General features: G+C 49.7%; 1 protein-coding gene across 1 annotated transcript in view; it reads right to left on the bottom strand.

The window, feature by feature from the left end:
* NLRC5 (NLR family CARD domain containing 5) overlaps positions 1-19,838 on the bottom strand; it is a 116,897-nt gene that overhangs the window by 96,287 nt on the left and 772 nt on the right. Inside the window, exons 3-8 of the mRNA XM_059044007.2 lie at positions 18,530-18,728; positions 17,683-17,881; positions 15,062-17,541; positions 11,049-11,209; positions 10,752-10,808; positions 7,981-8,042 (exon numbers count right to left, since the gene is read on the bottom strand). The gene's annotated coding sequence lies outside the window, so the exon portion shown is untranslated. The remainder of the gene's footprint in view (positions 1-7,980; positions 8,043-10,751; positions 10,809-11,048; positions 11,210-15,061; positions 17,542-17,682; positions 17,882-18,529; positions 18,729-19,838) is intronic.

The following is a 19,838-nucleotide window of genomic DNA, read 5'->3' as shown; positions in this document are numbered from 1 at the left end:
CCGATGGGGAGGCTAAGAAACCCAGCCAGGGCTTCCCTGGTGGTGCAGTGGTTAAGAATCTGCCTGCCAACGCAGGGGACACGGGTTCGAGCCCTGGTCCGGGAAGATCCCACATGCTGCGGAGCAACTAAGCCCATGCACCACAACTACTGAGCCTGTGTGCTACAACTACTGAAGCCCGTGCGCCTAGAGATCGTGCTCTGCAACAAGAGAAGCCACCGCAATGAGAAGGCCACACACTGCAATGAAGAGTAGCCCCCGCTCGCCGCAACCAGAGAAAGCCTGCGCACAGCAACGAAGACCCAATGCAGCCATAAATAAATAAATAAGTAAATAAATAGATAGATAAATAGATAAATAAATATTAAAAACCTCTCCTTAAAAAAAAAAGAAATCCAGCCAGCTCCCGCTCCCCTTCTCTCTACCAAAGCCACACGCACAGGCAGATATTCAAAAAGACAGCAGGGTCAGCTCAACGTATCCTGTGGGGAAACAGAAAGCCCTGGGCAGGGCCTTCTCCAAAATACCCCCTGCACGCACCAGTAATGGAGCCTGAGATTCCACCATTAGGGTCATCTCATGTGGACAAATATCCTACAAGGTCAGCATGGAAAGGGAATTTGGGGATCATCAAGTCTAACTCTCTCATTTCATAGGAAGGGAAACTGAGGCTCGGGGCTGGGCGTGAATGAGCCTCCCAGCCCAGGGCTCTTCCTGCCACATCACGTGCCATTAGGAGACGCATGCCCTTAAGGGGGGTTGAGCTATCCATGGGGTGGCAGAGACATTATTCTCCAGTGAAGCAGGAACAGGGATCCACGCTCTGGCCAAGTCATGGGTGTGCATTGCCACCCACAGGAGGAGGCCCCTTGAGGGAAGGGGACCCAGGACTGCTAAGCTTCGAGGACCGGAGAATCGGGCACTTGCAGCTCTGCCTGGGAAGGGCCTAGAATATGAATGAGAGCCTCCCTGTCAGGCATGTGTCCCCAAAGCCTCCTCCAGCCCAGACTTTCAAGACATGACCTCAGGGGTGCCCACTGTGGTGATCCTTGTCCACAGGAGGCTCTGGGTAGACTCAACACTGCTCCCCAGATGACAAGCCCGCTGTGAGCGCTCCCTGGGGCACAGAGGTGGCCCACGGGGCAGACGGCCCCACAGCCTGCAGGGCATTCATCCATATGCCCATGAAAAATGACATCTCAACACACCCTCTCTTCCTGTCCCCACCCCCCAATGGGACCTCTCCCAAGTGGTCCCTCCTAGGCCCTGGGGAGGGCTGTGACTGCATCCCATCCAAGGAACCAAGGCCCGGGGAGCGGCCAGCTGGCCAGTGCTCTCCTGCCCTCCCCACCCCCTAATCCACACCACCAGGGTTCCATTTCTGCAACCTCAGCGTCGTCCCAACAGACACACAGGCAGAAGGGTCACAAGATAAGGGAGGGATCATCTGGTCCCGTTGCCTGATTTCCTTTAGAACTCTGTGTCCGCTTTCTTTAAGACATGAGGTACATGGGGCTTTTTTTTTGGCCACACCTCAAGGAATGAGAGAGCTTATTTCCCCGAGAACCCTTGCCGCCTACAGTGGAAGCGCGGAGGCTTGACCACCGGCCCGCCTGCGAAGTCCCGCTGTGGCGCTTATTTCTCCAGGTGCACCCAAGACCACCTACCCTGGTCAACGTGGAAAAAGTCAGTTTAATCCTGAAGTCAAAAAGATGAGAATTTGGCCCTCCATTGTGCTCCCAATCCCCCAGAAAAGAAACTCTAGGAATTATTCCAAGTGCTTCCGTCTATATTTAGGGCCCTCCATTGAGAGAGCCCTTTTGAGCTCTCTCATGAGATTTGCCATTCCAGCCACCAGGCCTTTGCTCGGGCAGGGCCCTCCTCTGGCTATGCCCTCCCTCCATCCTTCATGGTGCTTCTTCCTCTGAATTAAGACTCTAGGTAGGAGTCTTCTCCCCCCAGAAGTCAGGTCCTAAGTCCTGGAGGGAAGGAGCCATATTTCCCCACCAATATCCTGTGCCTGATATCAGAGGGACCAGGGAGGGATTTGCTGAGTCAACCACTCACCCCCTCTCTGCAGACATACTGGGAATCCAAGAGGCTTAAGATCTCCTTCCTGGAGTAGGAGGCCTGGATGGTAGTGATGGAGTGTGGTCAGGCCACTTGAGAAATTCTCTTGTTCTTTGTCCATCCCGTGCTCGACCAGTCCCAGCTTCACCTCCACCCCACTCACTTTAACAGCGTTTGCCCCCTGCCCGGCTAGTGCTTGTTTTAATCCTTAGGCCAGAGTGGCTCCACCTGCTAGTTTATTAAAGGGAAACAACTGCCCTCCTGATGGTTGTTAACCTGAGGGTCCGTGAGGGACACGCCCCCGCTGCTGGTTTCCCTGGTAACTGATGACCCCACCTGATGTCAATTACCCTATGAATAGTAGCCTCCTTCTCCCCGCCCCACCCCCGCCCTGTCTGGCCATAACCTCGGTTGCTTTTGCTTAAGATCCCCTGTCCAAGATCCACCCCCGATGGTCTTGAGGCTGGGCAACTACAAGGCTCACAGGCCTGCAGACTGCAGCCCAACAGGTGGTATCCTGGGGAGAGAAACTAGGTTCACTGTGAGCAGGGGCCCTTCTCAGAGCAGAGAGCAACCCCCAAGCCCAGGACCCTCAACTCTCTATGCTGAGCGATGGGAGAGGTGTGGGGAGAGGTGGACCCTGGGGACTCTTGGGGTCAGCCTAGCATTGATATTCTACAAACAAAAGGGAGTTCCCCAGGGCCTGCCGCCTGGGGATTATGTGGCAAGTCCTCTCCTGGATTCTCACTCATCCACATTCCCAACAGCTTCTTCCTGGTTTGAACCAGCACCAGGACTTTCCCTCATGGCTCACTTCCTCCACCTCCAAAATGAAACCATCAGCAAAACAAGGTGACACTTCCCTGCTGGCAGTTGGATTTAGCTGCATTTTTACACTCCACAGACCAAGTATGGGTCCTCAACCAGGAGCATTACCTTTACCACCTGGGAGAGAACTTGTTAGAAATGCAGACTCTCAGGCTCTACCCCAGGCTCACCAAACCAGAAACTCTGAGAATGAGCCCAGGAATCTGTGTTTTAACAACCCCTGCAGGTGATTCTGATACAGGCCAAAGTTTGAGACCCATAGCACTAGATAACTTTCAGATAGCCTCTTGATTTGCGGCTGTGAGTTGTATAAGCACCCAACCACCCACCCCTTTTTTCTTCATAGCTCTGGGCACAATTAGTGGTTATATAGTCTTTTGTTTGGCTAGTTATTAACTATCTCTGCCTATGTCCCCTAGACTATAAGCTTCACAAAGTCATGAACCATATGGGCCTGGCTCAGAGTAAGAACTCAACAGATATTGTTGAAAATACATCCATCCATACATAAAAATGCTGGGGCCACAGAAACTGTTGACTCTGATATGAATGTGACATGTGACCTTGAACAAATGTCCTTCTAGTTCTCAGCCTCTGGAACTCCCTTTGTACAGTGAAGTCGTGGGTCCAGCTGACCCTCGAGGGCCATGCTGCTCTCTACCATTTTAGCAGAGGCTCAGTTGGATGCCTTCCCAATCCAGCCATCCCGCACCAGCACCAACCAAGGCATCTCCTTCCACACCCCACCCCGAAGCCTTCTGGAGCTTCTACTGCTTCTTTCTGGCCTTTAAGTCTCCTTGACATGATCTCAACCTAACTCCTGGCCTGATCTGCAACTCCTTTACCCCAAACAACCCTTCCCTTAGCCACGCTGGGAGTCCTTCCTCCCTCTGGCCCGTCACTGTTCCTCCCCAGCCAAGACACCTGCGCTTGGCTCTCCCGCTGCCCCTTAAGAGCCAGTTCAAACTGCCTTCTGGAAGCACTCCAGCACATAGAAGTCTTGGTTAACAGATTCCTAAAAAGCATGTATGTCCACAGTCAGACTCAAAAGCAAGAAGCGAAGTCCTCAGCAGCCAGAAACAAGAGGGGACTCTGAGAAAAGTCAGGGGAGGGGAAATGAAATGGGATATTCTGGGAGGTGGAGTTTACAGCTGGGTGTTAAGAGTACTCTAAACTTTTCAGATTCCTAGATTTTTAAAAAGGTAAATAATACAAAATTTTAAAAGATAAAAAAAAAACCAACCTAAATGCAATGTGCTGACCTGGATTGGATCCTGGGACAGAGTATATCAGTGGAAAAACTGGTGAAATTCAAACAAAGTCTGGAGTTGGGTTAATAGCAATATACCAACATTAATCTCTTAAGTTATGACAAATGTGCCATGGTTGTGAATGACCGTGGTGGTTTTTTTTCTTTATACTTTTCTCTGTTTTCCACTATGTGCCTACATAACTTTTGTCTGTCGTTTTCATGTATGAAGAAATATTGAAGACATGCAGAGGGGCATTAGAAGTAGTACTGATCATCAATTCCTTACCTACAATGACAAAATCAAACACGCTCTGAAGACTACAAGTTTTTTTCTTAAGTTTGTCAGCAAACCTGGCCATTTGGATGGAAGGCTGTTTATAGCACTTATCTTGCTTTATGTGAAAATTCATATGCAGAGAAATATCAATGGACTTGATTGTGGGGTACCACCCCAGATCCCATGCGGGTGTCCTGCAATATATCCAGTGTGCATGTACCTGTACGACCTTCTAAAATACACAAAATTCTGGATTTGGAAAGTCATGTGGCCCTAATGGAGATGGACAGTGGTTTGGGGACCTATGTTAAAAACACCCACATCCCACCACCCAGGTTAAGAAATAAGATACTACTAAAACTGTCAAAACTCCCATGTGTACCCCATTCATAAATTGTATCGTGTGATTTTGATGATCAGGAGGACAGACATGTTTTAGAAACAACCAATCACAGCAGAAGCAGTGAGAAGAACTTGGAGGTTTCAGAGGTCCATCTGTGGAGGGGTTGCCAACTACCGGCCTCCCCATCTCCCTGCCTTCCTCTGTCTGGACCCACTTCACCTCTTTAAGTGTAAGCCTCAGGGACTTCCCTGGTGGTCCAGTGCTTAAGAATCCGTGCTTCCAATGCAGGGGGCGTGGGTTGGATCCTGGGTCGGGGAACTAAGATCCCACATGCTGCTGGTGCAGCCAAAAAAAAAAAGTGTAAGCCACAAAAAGTTGCCTGCCTGGGCGTAGGGAGGGAAATTACACCATCACTGAAGAACCATGATACCCTTGTTCTGACAGAAGAGCTTGGACATCTTGAGTCTTTAGACAGTTACCTGGGCCTGGTTGGCGGGGAAGCTATGGGAAAGCAGTGGGAGAGACAGAGGGGGACCCATGGCTAGGATGGGGGACCATCAGAACAGCTGTGGCCACTGCCTCTGGAGACACAAGGGACAAAGCTGACTCAGGGTTCCCAGGGCTGAGAAAAAAAGGAAGCAGCTACAGCAGTGGCTGGGGCCCAGGCCACCCCATCACTAATTTGCCAGTGACCTGGGCATCACTCTTGCCCTCTCTGGCCCTTGGTTTTCTCACCTGTGTGATAGTGAAGTAATCCCTTGCCCTGCCCATCTCTTCGTGTGTGGAAAGGCCTTCTGTGCCTCACTTTCTTCATCTGTAAAATGGGGATAATAATAGTACCTAACTCTGAGGGTTGTTGCAAGGATTAAATGAGAGAATCAACATAAAGAACTTGCAGAAGGACCTGCACATGGTCACCCTCCAAAAGAAGCTGCCATTGCTTTTGTGTAACAACATTCATGAAATGCTGACTATACTTCAGCCGTGGGTGAGGATATGGGGGACAGTGCAGAGCTCAATAGACCTGGGTCTCTACCTTCAGGAGGCTCAACGTCTATCACATAATCCCAGAACTAAATGTAAAATGGCACCTGAGGAGCGTCTTCAAGGATGGATGCACCGGGCTGTGGTTTGAGAGCCCTGGAAAGCAAATCTCACCTAGTTAGGGAATGGGGAGGCCCTCCCTGAGGATAAGGAGTAATCAGATGGGGCAAGGAAGAGGGGACGCCTCTGGGCAGGGGGGCACAGCATGTGCAAAAGCCCTGTGGTGGCTGGGGAACATGGTCAATGCACAGAATGCACAGGCAGCCAGGGGCTGGGAAGTACGGTCCGAGGTGGCCTGGGCAGGTGGGTAGGACCTCCGATTTGCAGACTGTTGGGCTGGGCTCAGGGAGACCTCTCCCCATCAAAAAACTGAACCAATAGGTACCTTGCAACAAAAATTTTTATTTAATACACAGCTGAGCTCAAACAAAAGAAAGGGACAATCCCAGATACTAAAGATGAAGAGGGAAATGAGAGCTAAAACCGTAAGTAAGGTGGCCCAGAGAGACAAGCACTGGATGTGGGTTCAGACCACACTAGCGTGGGGTTTTAACACTGTCAGAAGGAGAGAAGTGAGATGAGGAGGGGGGATGGAAATACCTCCTCTCAGTAAAAAGGAGACCAAATGACTTCACCCACCAAAGGAAGCCACAAGAAATGTCAAGGTGGGTCTGGGAGGGTATAACTGGAGAACCCAAGCCTGCAGCTCAGGTTCAGCATAATTCAGATGTGCAGCTCTGAATTATCTATGTATTTATACTGCCAGCATGGTATAGGACTTCCTGAACTGAGGAATTGACCTACAAAGCCAGGAAGGAAGGAATGATATAACCTTTGGGGTCCCTGGCAGTAATAAGTGCAAAATTACTCTGTAAGGAAATGCGGGTGATTCAGGGAGCAGAGTCTGTCCACAGAAAAACCAAATTCCACTAAAGGCGAGCTTCTAAGAAAATAAATATTACAAGCCACACAGGAAACCATGAGAGAGAGCTAGCAAACACAACCAACAAGAGGATAAGCACCCCAAGGCTCTGACATAATAGAACATGGAAGAAACTACAAAGGAACTAATTTTTTAATGATTAAAGAAATACAGCTATAATGAAAGCATAGGACTCCAGAGGGAAAAGACAAAAGATAGATTTGAAAAGGAAAACTTGAAAATAAACTGGAGAAGATGTGGAGAAAAGAGAACCCTGTGCACTGTTGGTGGGACTGCGTATTGATGCAGCCACTATGGAAGACAGTATGGAGGTTCCTCAAAAATTAAAAATAGGGCTTCCCTGGTGGCGCAGTGGTTGAGAGTCCGCCTGCCGATGCAGGGGACGCGGGTTCGTGCCCCGGTCTGGGAAGATCCCACGTGCCGCGGAGCGGCTGGGTCCGTGAGCCATGGCCGCTGAGCCTGCGCGTCCGGAGCCTGTGCACCGCAACGGGAGAGGCCACAACAGTGAGAGGCCCGCGTACCGCAAAAAAAAAAAAAAAAAAAAAAAAAAAAGACAAACAAAAAACTCAGTTCAAAAAGGGAGACAGCTTTGTGGGTTTTCCCTCGCTGGAATTTGGTACCAGGGTACTTAATGCTGCATCTGTGTACCGCGCAGCATCATCTTGCCGGTCCCCAGGGGTACGTGCCTCACACTTCGGTATCCTGGTTAAGAGATCATTGCCCTTAGCCTCCCTTATTGAACTGTGCAAGAGGCTGAGGCCCAGAGACAGGAAGCGAGCTGCTTGAGGCCACACAGCAGTCAGTGAGAGGGCCTCCCCACCTTGGGCTCTTTCTTTGCCCCCACTGACCTGCTGTCTCCCCAGAGCTTTTGCCCTCCTTGGAGCTTCCCAAACATCCTCCATCACCGACAGCCTGTCTCTGGGGCAGAATGAGGCCAGGGGCTATCTTGGAGTACAACCCCTGCCCCATGCTGGCACCCTTCAAGTTCTCTTTGCGATTACAGTAGCCTGGAATCAGAATTTGGGGAGTGTCAGGACCACTCCTGCCAGCTGGGTTCCCAGGTCCTTGGCTTCCAGAGGATTGAGAGGTAGGAAGGGAACAACTCTGAGTGAACGCCTTCCACACCCAGGCCCGAGCAGCGCACTCACCGTCAGTGTCCCCCTCCCGCACCGCCGGGAGCTCTACCAACAGGCGAACACACGGAGGGAGGTGCTGGCACTCACCTGGCACCTCACAGTTGCAGCTCTGGAGGTCTGGGAAGCCTAGATCCAGCGGGGCAGGAGGCCTGGGGACACACCGAGAGAATAGCGTTCTGCCACACTGAACTTAACCCCACGTCCTAAGATGGTAATAGGAGCCATGCTGACCATGATCATGGCTCCTAGTGCCACGGTCTCAGTCTCTGTGGCCACCCTCTATAGGACGCCTTCCTGGAGTACGTACCTCGTCCTTGCCATCCCCTCCCATTCTGAATTCTCTTCAGTACCAGTCACAGGACACATAGCATTGTTCACAATGGATGAGCTCTTGTGCCATTCCATTTTTAAATATTAATCAATTAAGTTTTAAAATATAACACTGGTATCTGCATAGTCAAAAGTCACAGAGAAAAGGAAATCAAGTCACTTGTCAGTCCTCCCGTCCTGGAGCAATCTGTGTGTGTGTCCATGCATGCGTGTGTGTGTTTGTGTGGCAGGGGAGTGAGGGGCTTTCCTCCACAAAGGTTTTTGCCTCTGTACATTCATTCCACAAATATTTACTGAGCACCTATTCAACGAATGTGACCCCAGTCAGGGACACAGAGGGTGAGGAACAAGATGCCAGCCCCTCCTCTCATGGTCCCACATTCTAGACTTGGGTGGAGACTCAGGTATGGTGGTCTCACCTCCACTTCCCAGAACCAGGAGGCAAGATGACTATTTGCTGAATAATAACATCCACTGTTCATTGAGCTCTTATTGTGAGCCTGCCAGGCTGTGAGCTCCCTGAGCCAGGAGCATGGCTGCACTGTATCCTCGCATAGTAGGTGCTCAGCACATAGTAGGCCCGCAAAAAGCTTGTTGAATGGCGTAGAAAAGCCAGGTGCTGTGCTGAGCTCTTTACATGCTTTATCTTATTTGGTTCTTATGATAAACTCATAAGGAGCTATCAATTATTATCTTCATTTTATAGGCGAGGGATCCGAGTTCAGAGAGGTGCACTAACATATTCTAGATGATGAAGCTGATGGACATTAGAAGGAGGACCTAAACTATAAGGTCTGTATTCTGTGCAGAGGGCTCTCACAAGTCCTCTCTTTCACAAGAGCCCCGAGTGGGGATGGGGTAGGAGCACACACTGGGAGTCAGGGATCGGGTCTAGTTAGCCCCAGACTCACTCACTGCATCACCGTGGATTGGTCACTGGCTCTCTCTGAACCTCAGTTGCCTCATCTGTAAAATGGGAAAATGTTGACTGTTGCCCTTTGCATCCAAGGAGATAAAGGCAGTGGACCCAATATGTATACATATAGCTGATTCACTTCGTTGTACAGCAGAAGCTAACACAACATTGTAAAGCAATTATACTCCAACTAAAAAAAAAAAGAGTCCTATATATATAGGCTTTTGCTTGATCAGCACAAAGTATCTCTGGGTGGGTACACAAGATGCTGAAAACATGGGCTGCCTCTGGGAGGAACTGTGTGTCTGGGAGAAAGGGGTGGGGGAATTCCATACCTTTTGAATTTTGGGTCACATGAATGTATTATTTTTCAAAAACTATAACATAAAGTGTTTCACTCACAGATGGGGCCAAGAATTCCCCTTAGCAACTGAGACCAAACAGCCGATTTCTCCTTCTCAAGAGTCCTCAGGCAGGGAGCCAGGGCCGCAAGGATGTGACTGGGTGCTATCCACAAAGGGAGGGCTTGCCCAGCCTGCTCTCGGGCAGATCCCTCCCTAGGCCCACATGATACACCCACTCACAGAGCTGGGTGAGCCTCACTGATTCCCAAGGCCCAGCTAGGGGGGTCCTATTTCCCCTGGGCACCCAGCCCCCGGGGGGTACATACCCACAGTCATCGCGAGGGTATGATGAGCAGGCATGAACCCATTGGCCTCACCAGGGTGGGGGCTGGAGGACAGAGATTCCGCCCAGGAATCCCCAACACCCCCATCCACGGGCTGGGGCTCAGGAGCCTCGTTAATGGGCTCCATTTCCCAGAAACGGGAAGACTCCCTGGCAGGCTACTGTCCTCCTGGCTGCTGTTTATGTTTCACTCCTGGGGTCGTGGAGGGCAGTGACTGAGGGCGCCCTGGCCAGGGTTCTGGCGGTCGTGGCTGTACCCACAGCAGAGAGGGAGGCATGCCCATCCTTTAGTGCAGCTGGCTGCTGGGGGGTCTGGCATGGGAGTGTGAGAGGCTCAGGGGGTAATGGATTAAAAAGCAAAATAAGGGCTTCGCTGGTGGCGCAGCGGTTAAGAATCCACCTGCCAATGCAGGGGACATGGCTTGAGCCCTGGTCTGGGAAGATCCTACATGCCGCAGAGCAACTAAGCCCATGAGCCACAACTACTGAGCCTGCGCTCTAGAGCCCGCGAGCCACAACTACTGAGCCCACGAGCCACAACTACTGAGCCCGTGGGCCACAACTACTGAAGTCCACGCACCACAACTACTTAAGCCCGCGTGCCTAGAGCCTGTGCTCCGCAACAAAGAGAAGCCACGATAATGAGAGGCCTGCGCATCGCAACGAAGAGCAGCCCTGCTCACCGCAACTAGAGAAAGCACGCATGCAGCAACGAAGACCCAATGCAGCCAAAAATAAATAAATAAAATATATTAATTTTTTTAAAAAAGGTTTAAAAAGCAAAATAAAACAAATAGAACCAACCAAGCAACCAACCAAAACCAAAACAAAAAAATCTATCCCTGGCTGAGAGGGATAAGTTAAGAGGTTGGGATTAATGGGTACACATTACTATATATAAAACAGATAAACAACAAGGACCTACTGTATAGCACAGGAGACTATACTCAATATTTTGTAATAACCTGTATGGGAAAATAATCTGAAAAAGAATATATATATATAAATCAATCACTTTGCTGTACACCAGAAACTAATACAACATTGTAAATCAACTATATTTCAATTTAAAAAATCTATCCCTTCAAACTTAGAATCCTGCAACTTAAATTTTTAAAACTTAATAATCATCATAATATCAGCTATATTTTTGAGCTATATGCTGTTTACATTCTCATTTAATCCTTTTTTATTTACTTTTATCATGGTAAAATACACATACCTTAAAATTTACCATTTTAGGGCTTCCCTGGTGGCGCAGTGGTTGAGAGTCCGCCTGCCGATGCAGGGGACACGGGTTCGTGCCCTGGTCCGGGAGGATCCCACATGCCGCGGAGCGGCTGGGCCCGTGAGCCACGGCCGCTGGGCCTGCGCGTCCGGAGCCTGTGCTTCGCAACGGGAGGGGCCACAGCAGTGAGAGGCCCGCGTACCGCAAAAAAAAAAAAAAAAAAAAAAAAAATTACCATTTTAAAAGGTACAGTTCAGTGACATTTAATACATTCACGGGGTTGTGTGCAAGCGTCAAATTCCAGAACATCTTCTTCACCCTAAAGGGAAACTCCATACCCAATCAGCAGTCACTGCTCCCAACCCCCCAGCCCCTGGCAACTACAAATCTGCTCTGGACCTTTTGTATAAATGGAATCCTACATCATGATGATTGTAAACGTGCAAAATGTCAGCTAAGGATTAGGGCTGGGATATCTTTTTAGTGGGGGGAGGGGGGAGGGGGGCATTATTCAGTTTACCACAGTTTCACTGAGGGAGAAAAATGTCTCTAAAGCAGATAATGATGACAGCCCCAGACCCTGATTATGTATATGTAGGTCCATATCGGATTATTCGGAAGGACGCACACTAGATTGTTAACTTGGTCACCTGGGGTGGGGGTGAGGGCAAGGATGGGGGAGATAAAGTCACCCTTGAGTCCCCGGGGGACTGACTTGCTCCTTCATATTCAGTCACATCAAAGAGTAGGCCGCTGTGTCTACGCCGTGTCCAGGGGTCTCTAAAGAAAGAGAACTTCTGAATGTGAGCAGGCTACATGTGGCTCGCAGCGTGGGCCACTCACCGGCTGTGCGACTTGGGTAAGCCACTTAACCTCTCAGAGCCTCTGTTTCTTCAAGCATAAAATGGGCGCATTCTACGCCATCTCCTAGGGTTGGTGGGAGAATTGAAGGAGGTATTGCTTGCCTGGCCCACAGTCGGCTGTCTTATCATCATGGCTCATCCTCTTCTCCAGGCTGGGAGGAAAGCTGCTGGGTGTTAATACACTCTGCTCTAGCGAGGCCTTGGTCCTCAAGGCTGGCAGAGAAGAAGTCACCCATCACTAGAAGGTGAGTTTCTGCAGCAGTGCCCGGAACACAGTGGGACCTCATTACGTATTTGTGGATGGAAAGACTGTGGGAGCTCCCAGGATTTTGGTTAGTTACTGCCGCCACTGGGCTGACCTGAGGGTGCTCTTCCCTGTTAGTGTGGGTGGTGGCCCTGGATGCGGGGACAGAGCCGAAGGGCTCTAGGATCCAGTTGCCCCTGTGATGCCAACCTGGGAGGCTTGGAGCGGCCTACTCCCCACAAGCCAGGGCTGAGCCCAAGGGTTCAGCTGTATTCTGAACAGGCTTGGGGCTGAGAGTAGGGGAGACAGCTACAGAGCACCCCTGAGAAGAGACCCAGAGCCCAGCCTGCAGAAAAGTCAGAAGTGGCCAGCCAGCTGTACACACCCCCAGAATTCCAGATGCTAGCACCTCAGGGACCCGGGTCCCTTCCCCCCATGACCCCAAGAGTCCCAAACCACCTACGACCACAGGTCCACTTTTTGAGTCCTAGGTCTTCCAGCAAGCCTCAGCCAGGGGCCACTGGCTAATCTGGCAGAGACCTGGGGCGATCAGGGGAAGTGGGGACAGGACAGAGGGAGACTTCAGAGGGCCTCGTGTGCCAAACTCAGAGGAGACCCGTCCTGAAGAAGGCCCTGCTCGGCCTCTGCTGCCCCCTGGTGGCTGGAGACAAGTTGGCCCCAGGCTTCCGGCCCAGCCCAGTGCCACTGGGTAGAGCTGAGGGCTGGGAGGGGAGGCGGCTGTAACTCAAGATGCTCGCATACCTGGTGTACCTGTACCCACACACCTGCCCAGATAAAGCAATGCACATGCACATGCAAATAACCTTGTGTGCACGGATGTGCACATCCCATGTACACACGTGGGCCCCCAACACACAGGCCGATACACACCAACCCCAGCTACATCTGCCTATGAGGCGCACACGCCCACACGTGTGCACATGCACCCACGAGAGCCACCCAACACAAACGATTGCGATGAGATTCGTGTCTTTTTTTAAAAACATTTTCATGAGCTGTATGTTCACAAAGCTTTCAGTGTTTCCTGACCTCCATCACTCAAAAACTACGGTCATGATTTCTGCCTTCTCTGCACATGCTTTAGACTGTTACTTACTTAACTTTTTAAACTGACTCGCTTTTTTAACTTAAATGTATTTTAAAAGGGAACTTCGTATCTCCACTTTAAGTAGAAAAATATGCTTACCTAATACATTGAAAAGTAACACGGTTATTAAAATAAGGGACAGACCCTCTAGATTTGGTTCTGCACACCCACCCCAGGGCACGTTTGCTGCCTTTGGAGAACACTGCGTTATTTTGAGCCTCATGGCCCCTGTAGCAGTTTTTTATGTCCTAGGGGCCTATGTTTTGGATTAGGGAGCAGGGGCTCAGCCTGGAGAGGCCCCAGGGCTCAAACCAGCTCTCCTGCCCTTGCCCTCTCTGCCCTGCCCTAGGGACAACCTCGCTGGCCTCATCCCGCCAACGCCTCCCTGTCTCCAGCACCACCTAGATGCGGGTTTCCCAGTCAGCCCACACCAGGACTCTTACCCTCTGCAGCTCCCCGCAGACCTCAGCCAACCCACCCCCTGGTCCTCCCTGACCCCAAATCTTCCCACCTGCCTCCTGTCATCACTGGCACTCTCCTCCATGTCCTCAGCTCCTTGCTCTGACCCTGGATTTGAGGCCTTCCCCGCAGGTTCTCAGTGAACAGTCCTCCCCCCTATACCCCTTGCGTGTAAATCATTTCTCCTCCCTCTCCCCCCACCCCGGGAAAACTCCAGCTCCTTGAACTATAATCCATCAGACCATACTGCTCCCTCCCTTATAACTCCTCCAATGGATCCCATCTCACTTTGACTAGAACCCACATTCCTTATGATGGCCTAGAAGACCCTATAGCATCTGTCCCCCCACTTCTGGATCCCTTCCCCCCCCCACCCCCTTCACTCAACTTCAGCCGCCTGCCACCTGCTAAGGCATTGGCTATGCTGACCTTGTTCCTACCTCAGGACCTTTGCACTCTCCTCTCTTTCTACTTGGAAGACTTTTCCCCAAATCTTTGCTTGGTTTGCTCCAGCTCATCATTCAGGTGTCACCTCCTCAGAGGCCTTCCCTGACCACTGTCTAACCACTTGTCCTCCCCCAAACCCACCGCTATCTAGAGTGTCCTCCATCCCATTAATCTCTTTTCTATGTTTTTTCCCCAGTACTTGTCATTTTTTGTCCACTTGTTTCCTTCTTTAGTCTCTGTCATCCTGCCAGGATGTAAGCTCCATGAGGGCAGGAACACCTGGCACCAGGAAGGCCCTGAGCGCATAACTGGGAGTGTTGACCCCATGACATGTGCCTGCCTGCGTGCTCTTTGTTCAGCCAGCTGTGTGGCAGGGAACGCAACCTCCTGCACACTCAGGCTTGCCTGAGTACCACAGGCATCAGACCGTCCGAATCGGCTGCTGCCGGGCCACTGGGTACCCACAGTGGGCAAAGCCACTCTTGGATGTGTCACGTCGGAGACAGCTAGCCCCACCTCACTTCGCGCTCCCTGCACCGTTATATCCCACCCCTTCCACCCTAAGGACGTGCTTCCAGCGGAGGCTGCCTCTTCCCACTTCCGGAACAGGAAACCTTCTTTGTGAGGCACACAGCAAAGCCTTATACCTTCTCTGGAGCCGCCCCCATATGCCTTTGGTCTCAAGCAGAACCGGGGGGCACCTGATTCTGAACAAGGGACACAGCCTGCCTGGCAGCAACCCCGCTGGTCAGTATGGTGCATCAGGCTGAGGAGCGGGACTCCTAACCTCCAGAGCTGGGACCCTTTATCAGTCAGGATTCTAGCAGAGAAACAGAACCCATAGGAGATTATTTGCTTGTTCCTGTCTTTCAAGAAATGGGCTTACATGATTGTAGAGGCTGGCTAGGTGAGTCTGACATTGCAGGGCAGACCGGCAGGCTGGAAACTCTTGAGAAGAAGCTGATACTGCTGCCTGAGGCCTTAACGGCTTCATCCTCTGGAAACGGCAATTTGCCTCTTCAGATCTTTCAGCTAGTTGGATGAGGCCAACTCAGATGCAGAGGATAATCTCCTTTAAAGTCTATCAATTGTAGATTTTAATCACACCTGCAAAATAACCTCCCAGCAACACCTAGATTAGTGTTTGATTGAATGACTAGGCCTAGCCCAGTTCACCTTTTATCAGCTTGCTACCCGCGCACACGTCCTTAAACCACACTTAATCTCCAGATAAAGAAAATAACAGAGACTTGCTTCCATTGAATGTGATGCAACTCTCCTGCCTATAACCCAAAATACACGGATCCTTTCCCCAGGAGAGGATGCCAAGTCCGTGGGTGACAGTTACTCTTCTCTATGAGATCCTGTAACTTAAATCCTGTGATGTAGGGACTTCCCTGGTGGTCCAGTGGTTAAGACTCTGTGCTTCCACTGCAGGCGGCACGGATTTGATCTCTGGTCGGGGAAATAAGATCCCGCAGACTGCGTGGCCAAAGAAGAAAGATCCTGTTATGTAAAGTTAACTATTATTAATTCATGTTATGTTACATGATAAGGAGATAAGAAGACAAAAAGATTTACTTTATACTTACTATATATCTATACAATTTGTGTATGAAGATACAAATAGCACAAGATGATGAATTACATGAAAATTACAAGATAATTCATGATAATTTCAGGCCTCATTTCTGCAACTGGTCACATAGATGCAGTTGGTCTTTACAACTACTTTCTTCCACTACCCATTCCACACCCTCAGCAAGCACCTCAGATGGTCATGGTTGCTGGGGTGACCCAAACCTTCATTCCTAAAGAGTCAGGGCCATTAGTAGTCCTGCCTTAATTGCATTTTCCATCAACTTTAAGGCAGGGTAGCCCTTAGGGATCTCCTGTATTCTACACATCTTCTTTCTTAATTGTATAGTAGCAGCCCAATTTCCTCTTGGTAATCAGGGTCAGTCACCCTAGCCAATATGATAACTCCGTTTCTCTGCCTGATGACTTGGAGGCTTGAGGAGCTGTCTGAACTTCCAGTTCAATGACATCAGTGTTGTGTCTCCAGAAAGCATTCTCCCTGTTGTGGGGTGAATTGTGTCCCCCCAGGTTCACGTCCATCCAGAACCCTGGGATGTGACCTTATTTGGAAATAGAGTCTTTGCAGATGTAAATCCAATGGCTCAGTAGTTACTCGAAAGTAAAGGGATTATCTGCAGAGGATGGCAGGACTTTGCCCCCAAATCCTAAGGGCCTCCACTGTGATTCACCAGTAGGGGCCTGCTGCAAACTCCAGACAGCATCCCTGGCATGCCCCCGCCTCTTCAAGTACCAGGAGATCTGCTGGATCCTGTGGCCCAAGTGGCAGAGCAGTGCACACAGCAGCCTGGACCTGGTGCAAATCTTTCTCTTGTTCTGGGCTCCACTCAAAATGGGCAGCTTTTCAGGTCACTTGGTAAATGGGCCAGAGTGACACACCCAGAGAGGTCCAATATCCAGAGAGGCCAACTAGGTGTTGTGCCTGGTTTTTTGGCTGTAGGAGGAGCCAGATGCAATAACTTATCCTTCACTGAAAAAACAGATATCTTGACACGCACCCAACCAATGCATCGCTAGAACTTTCACTGAGGTGGAAGGCCCCTGACTTTTGGTGAAATTTATTTCCCACCATTGACAATGCAAATGTCTTACCAGTATATCTATAGTTACTACTTCTTGTTTTCTAGATGGAATCCACATACATCATCGATGTTAAACCTGTGAGATATTTTGTGGAAGGGAAAGGTGATCAAGATACCTGCAGACCAAATTATAATGACATCAAGCTGGAGAGTTGATCTACCCGAGGCAGGACAGTGAAGGTGTATTGCTGGTCTGGCCAGCTGAAAGCAAACTGCTTTTTGTGGTCTTAACTAACAGGTATTGAGAAAAGAGCACTTGCCAGATCAGTAGCTGCAAACCAGGAACCAGGGGATGTGTTAATTTGCTCAAGTAATGAAACCACATCTGGAAGAGCAGCTGCAATTGGAGCCACCACCTGCAGTCATCAGTTTTTGATCATCCGCTGTCATCTTCCACGATCCATCTGTCTTCTGCCCGGACAGAATGGGGGTTGAATGGAGATGTGGGAGTCACCACCCCTGCATTTCTCAAGTCCCTCATGGTGGCACTGATCTCCGCAGTCCCTCCAGGGATGCAGTATTGTTTTTCATTTACCATTTTCCTAGGTAGAGGCAGTTCTCATGACTTCCACTTGGTTTTCCTACCATAATAGGCCTCACTCCACACGTGAGTGAACCAATGTGGGGATTCTGCCTGTTGCTAAGTACAGGCACACCTCGGAGATACCGCGGGTTCTGTTCCAGGCCACTACAATAAAGCGAATATCGCAATAAAGTGAGTCATATGAACTTTTTTTGGTCTCCCAGTGCCTGTAAAAGTTATGTTTACACTATACCGTAGTCTATTAAGTGTGGAATAACATTATGTCCAATAAAACAATGTACGTACCTTAATTTAAAAATGCTGTATTGCTAAAGAAAGCTAATCATCATCTGAGCCTTCAGCGAGTCATCATCTTTTTGCTGGTGGAGGATTTGAAATATTGAGAGAATCACCAAAATCTGACAGAGACACAAAGTGAGCAAATGGTGCTGGAAGAATGGTCCTGATAGACTTGCTCAGCGCAGGGTTGCCACAAACCTTCAATCTGCAAAGAAAACCCAGTTATCTGCGAAGCACAATAAAGTGAAGCACAGTAAAACAAGATGTGCCTGTGTGTCTATTTCAACCATACATTCTGGAACTGGGGACATAACCACAAGATGGGTTCAGGGACCCACTGTACCTACTGTGAGATGGACCCGACCTCCATAAGTTTCTACTGTATTTTTTTTTTAATTGAGCATTTTAAAACAATTTATTTTTGGCTGCCTTGGGTCTTTGTTACTGAGCGCGGGCTTTCTCTAGTTGCGGCGAGCGGGGGCTACTCTTCGTTGAGGTGCGCGGGCTTTTCACTGCAGTGGCTTCTCTTGTTGCGGAGCATGGGATCTAGGTGGGAGGGCTTCAGTAGTTGTGGCTCGCGGACTCTAGAGGGCAGGCTCAGTAGTTGTGGCGCACGGGGTTAGTTGCTCCGTGGCATGTGGGATCCTCCTGGACCAGGGCTCAAACCCACGTCCCCTACATTGGCAGGCAGATTCTCAACCACTGCGCCACCAGGGAAGCCCCATAAGTTTCTACTCTTGACTGGCGGACCACAGTCACGTTTTGGGTCTCCTTGAATTCGTTTTAGTTTAGAGGCTGTGTCCAGCCATCCCCCCAAAGTCTGATTATTTCCTTTTCCCCAATGCACACTCACCTTGATAAAAAGCTTCGGGTTCCTTTAGGTGAAGGCTAGGTGAAACAGTGTAAATGTTTTCAGTGTTGCAGGGTCCTTCCTCAAGGAGACTTGCCCCCCTTCATTCAAGGGTTTCTGGGTCTGGAAACTGTCTCAAGTCCAGGAATTGATGGAGAAGCTAATTCTGTTCGGGTGATTCAACTGAGACTTCTGTTCACTTCTGCTTACACAGATCAAGAATTCAGTTAGCCTGCCCATTCCTTTCTTTCCAAGGGATACCATGATCAACTGGCCAATGCCCTAGGTCTCTGCAAGTCCAACAATTCTATTTCTTTTTAGACTCTGCTGGTACCATAATGGTATCCACAGCCACCTTATCTCTGGTGATTTAAGTTCTATCACTTGGCCCCTGACACCCTGGAATCCGATTATCCCTATTGCATTTAAGGATCCTAGTTCAGTAACTGTGGTTCCCACTGTAATTTCTGACCTACAGAGAAGAATGACCACAGAGCTCTGCAATGACGCTGGGCTCCCCTCACAAATTTATTTCTCACGGTCGTGGTGAAAGGTGTGTCCTCTGGACCCTCTCAGGGTGGGTGAGCAGGTCTGACATGATAAATCCACTCCGATGGACTTCCTTGGTGGTCCAGTGGGTAAGACGCCATGCTACCAGTGCACGGGGCCCGGGTTCGATCCCCGGTGGGGGAACTAGATCTCGCAGCCATGCCACAAGTGAGAATCCTCATGCTGCAACTAAAAGATCGCACATGTTGCAATGAAGATCCCGCATGCCACAACTAAGAACCGGCGCAGCCAAAATAAATAAATAAATATTTTTTTAAAAATCCACTCTAACATTCCAATCTCCCTAAGATTCAGAATACCTTCTGCTACAGTTCCCTAAAGTGATCCTGGCACTTCAACTTCATTGAGTGAAGGCCAACTGCTAGACTATGTTTCAGCCAACTAAACTATTAGAGTCCTTCGTCACTCTTCATGCTAAAACAGTAAATGCAGAATCTCTGCTTAGTGTGTCCATGTTAATAAATTCAGCCTGATCCAACTCAATATTGCTTCCACCACTAACCCACACCCATTAATATCCATTCCCACGCACCCCCCAAGATCTATATAAGTTGGAAAAATCATGCAGCTCTTTCAGTGTGTAGCAAAAAGCTGTTCACTCCTTGAGGCCTGCTGGGACTTGAGTCTGGTTATAGGTCTAAGTGCCAAGAGAGGTGGGGTGGGCATAGGTCCCGAGAAGAATCAGCAGCGTCTCTCAAGGTAACTACCTCAGGGAGGCCACTACAGTTTCTTCTGACAAAGG

The sequence above is a fragment of the Kogia breviceps genome, chromosome 18, assembly GCF_026419965.1.
Source record: "Kogia breviceps isolate mKogBre1 chromosome 18, mKogBre1 haplotype 1, whole genome shotgun sequence".
In the NCBI taxonomy this organism is placed as follows: Eukaryota; Metazoa; Chordata; class Mammalia; order Artiodactyla; family Physeteridae; genus Kogia; species Kogia breviceps.
The sequence above is the reverse complement of the archived record's forward strand: the minus strand, read 5'-3'. Positions and strand labels throughout refer to the sequence as shown.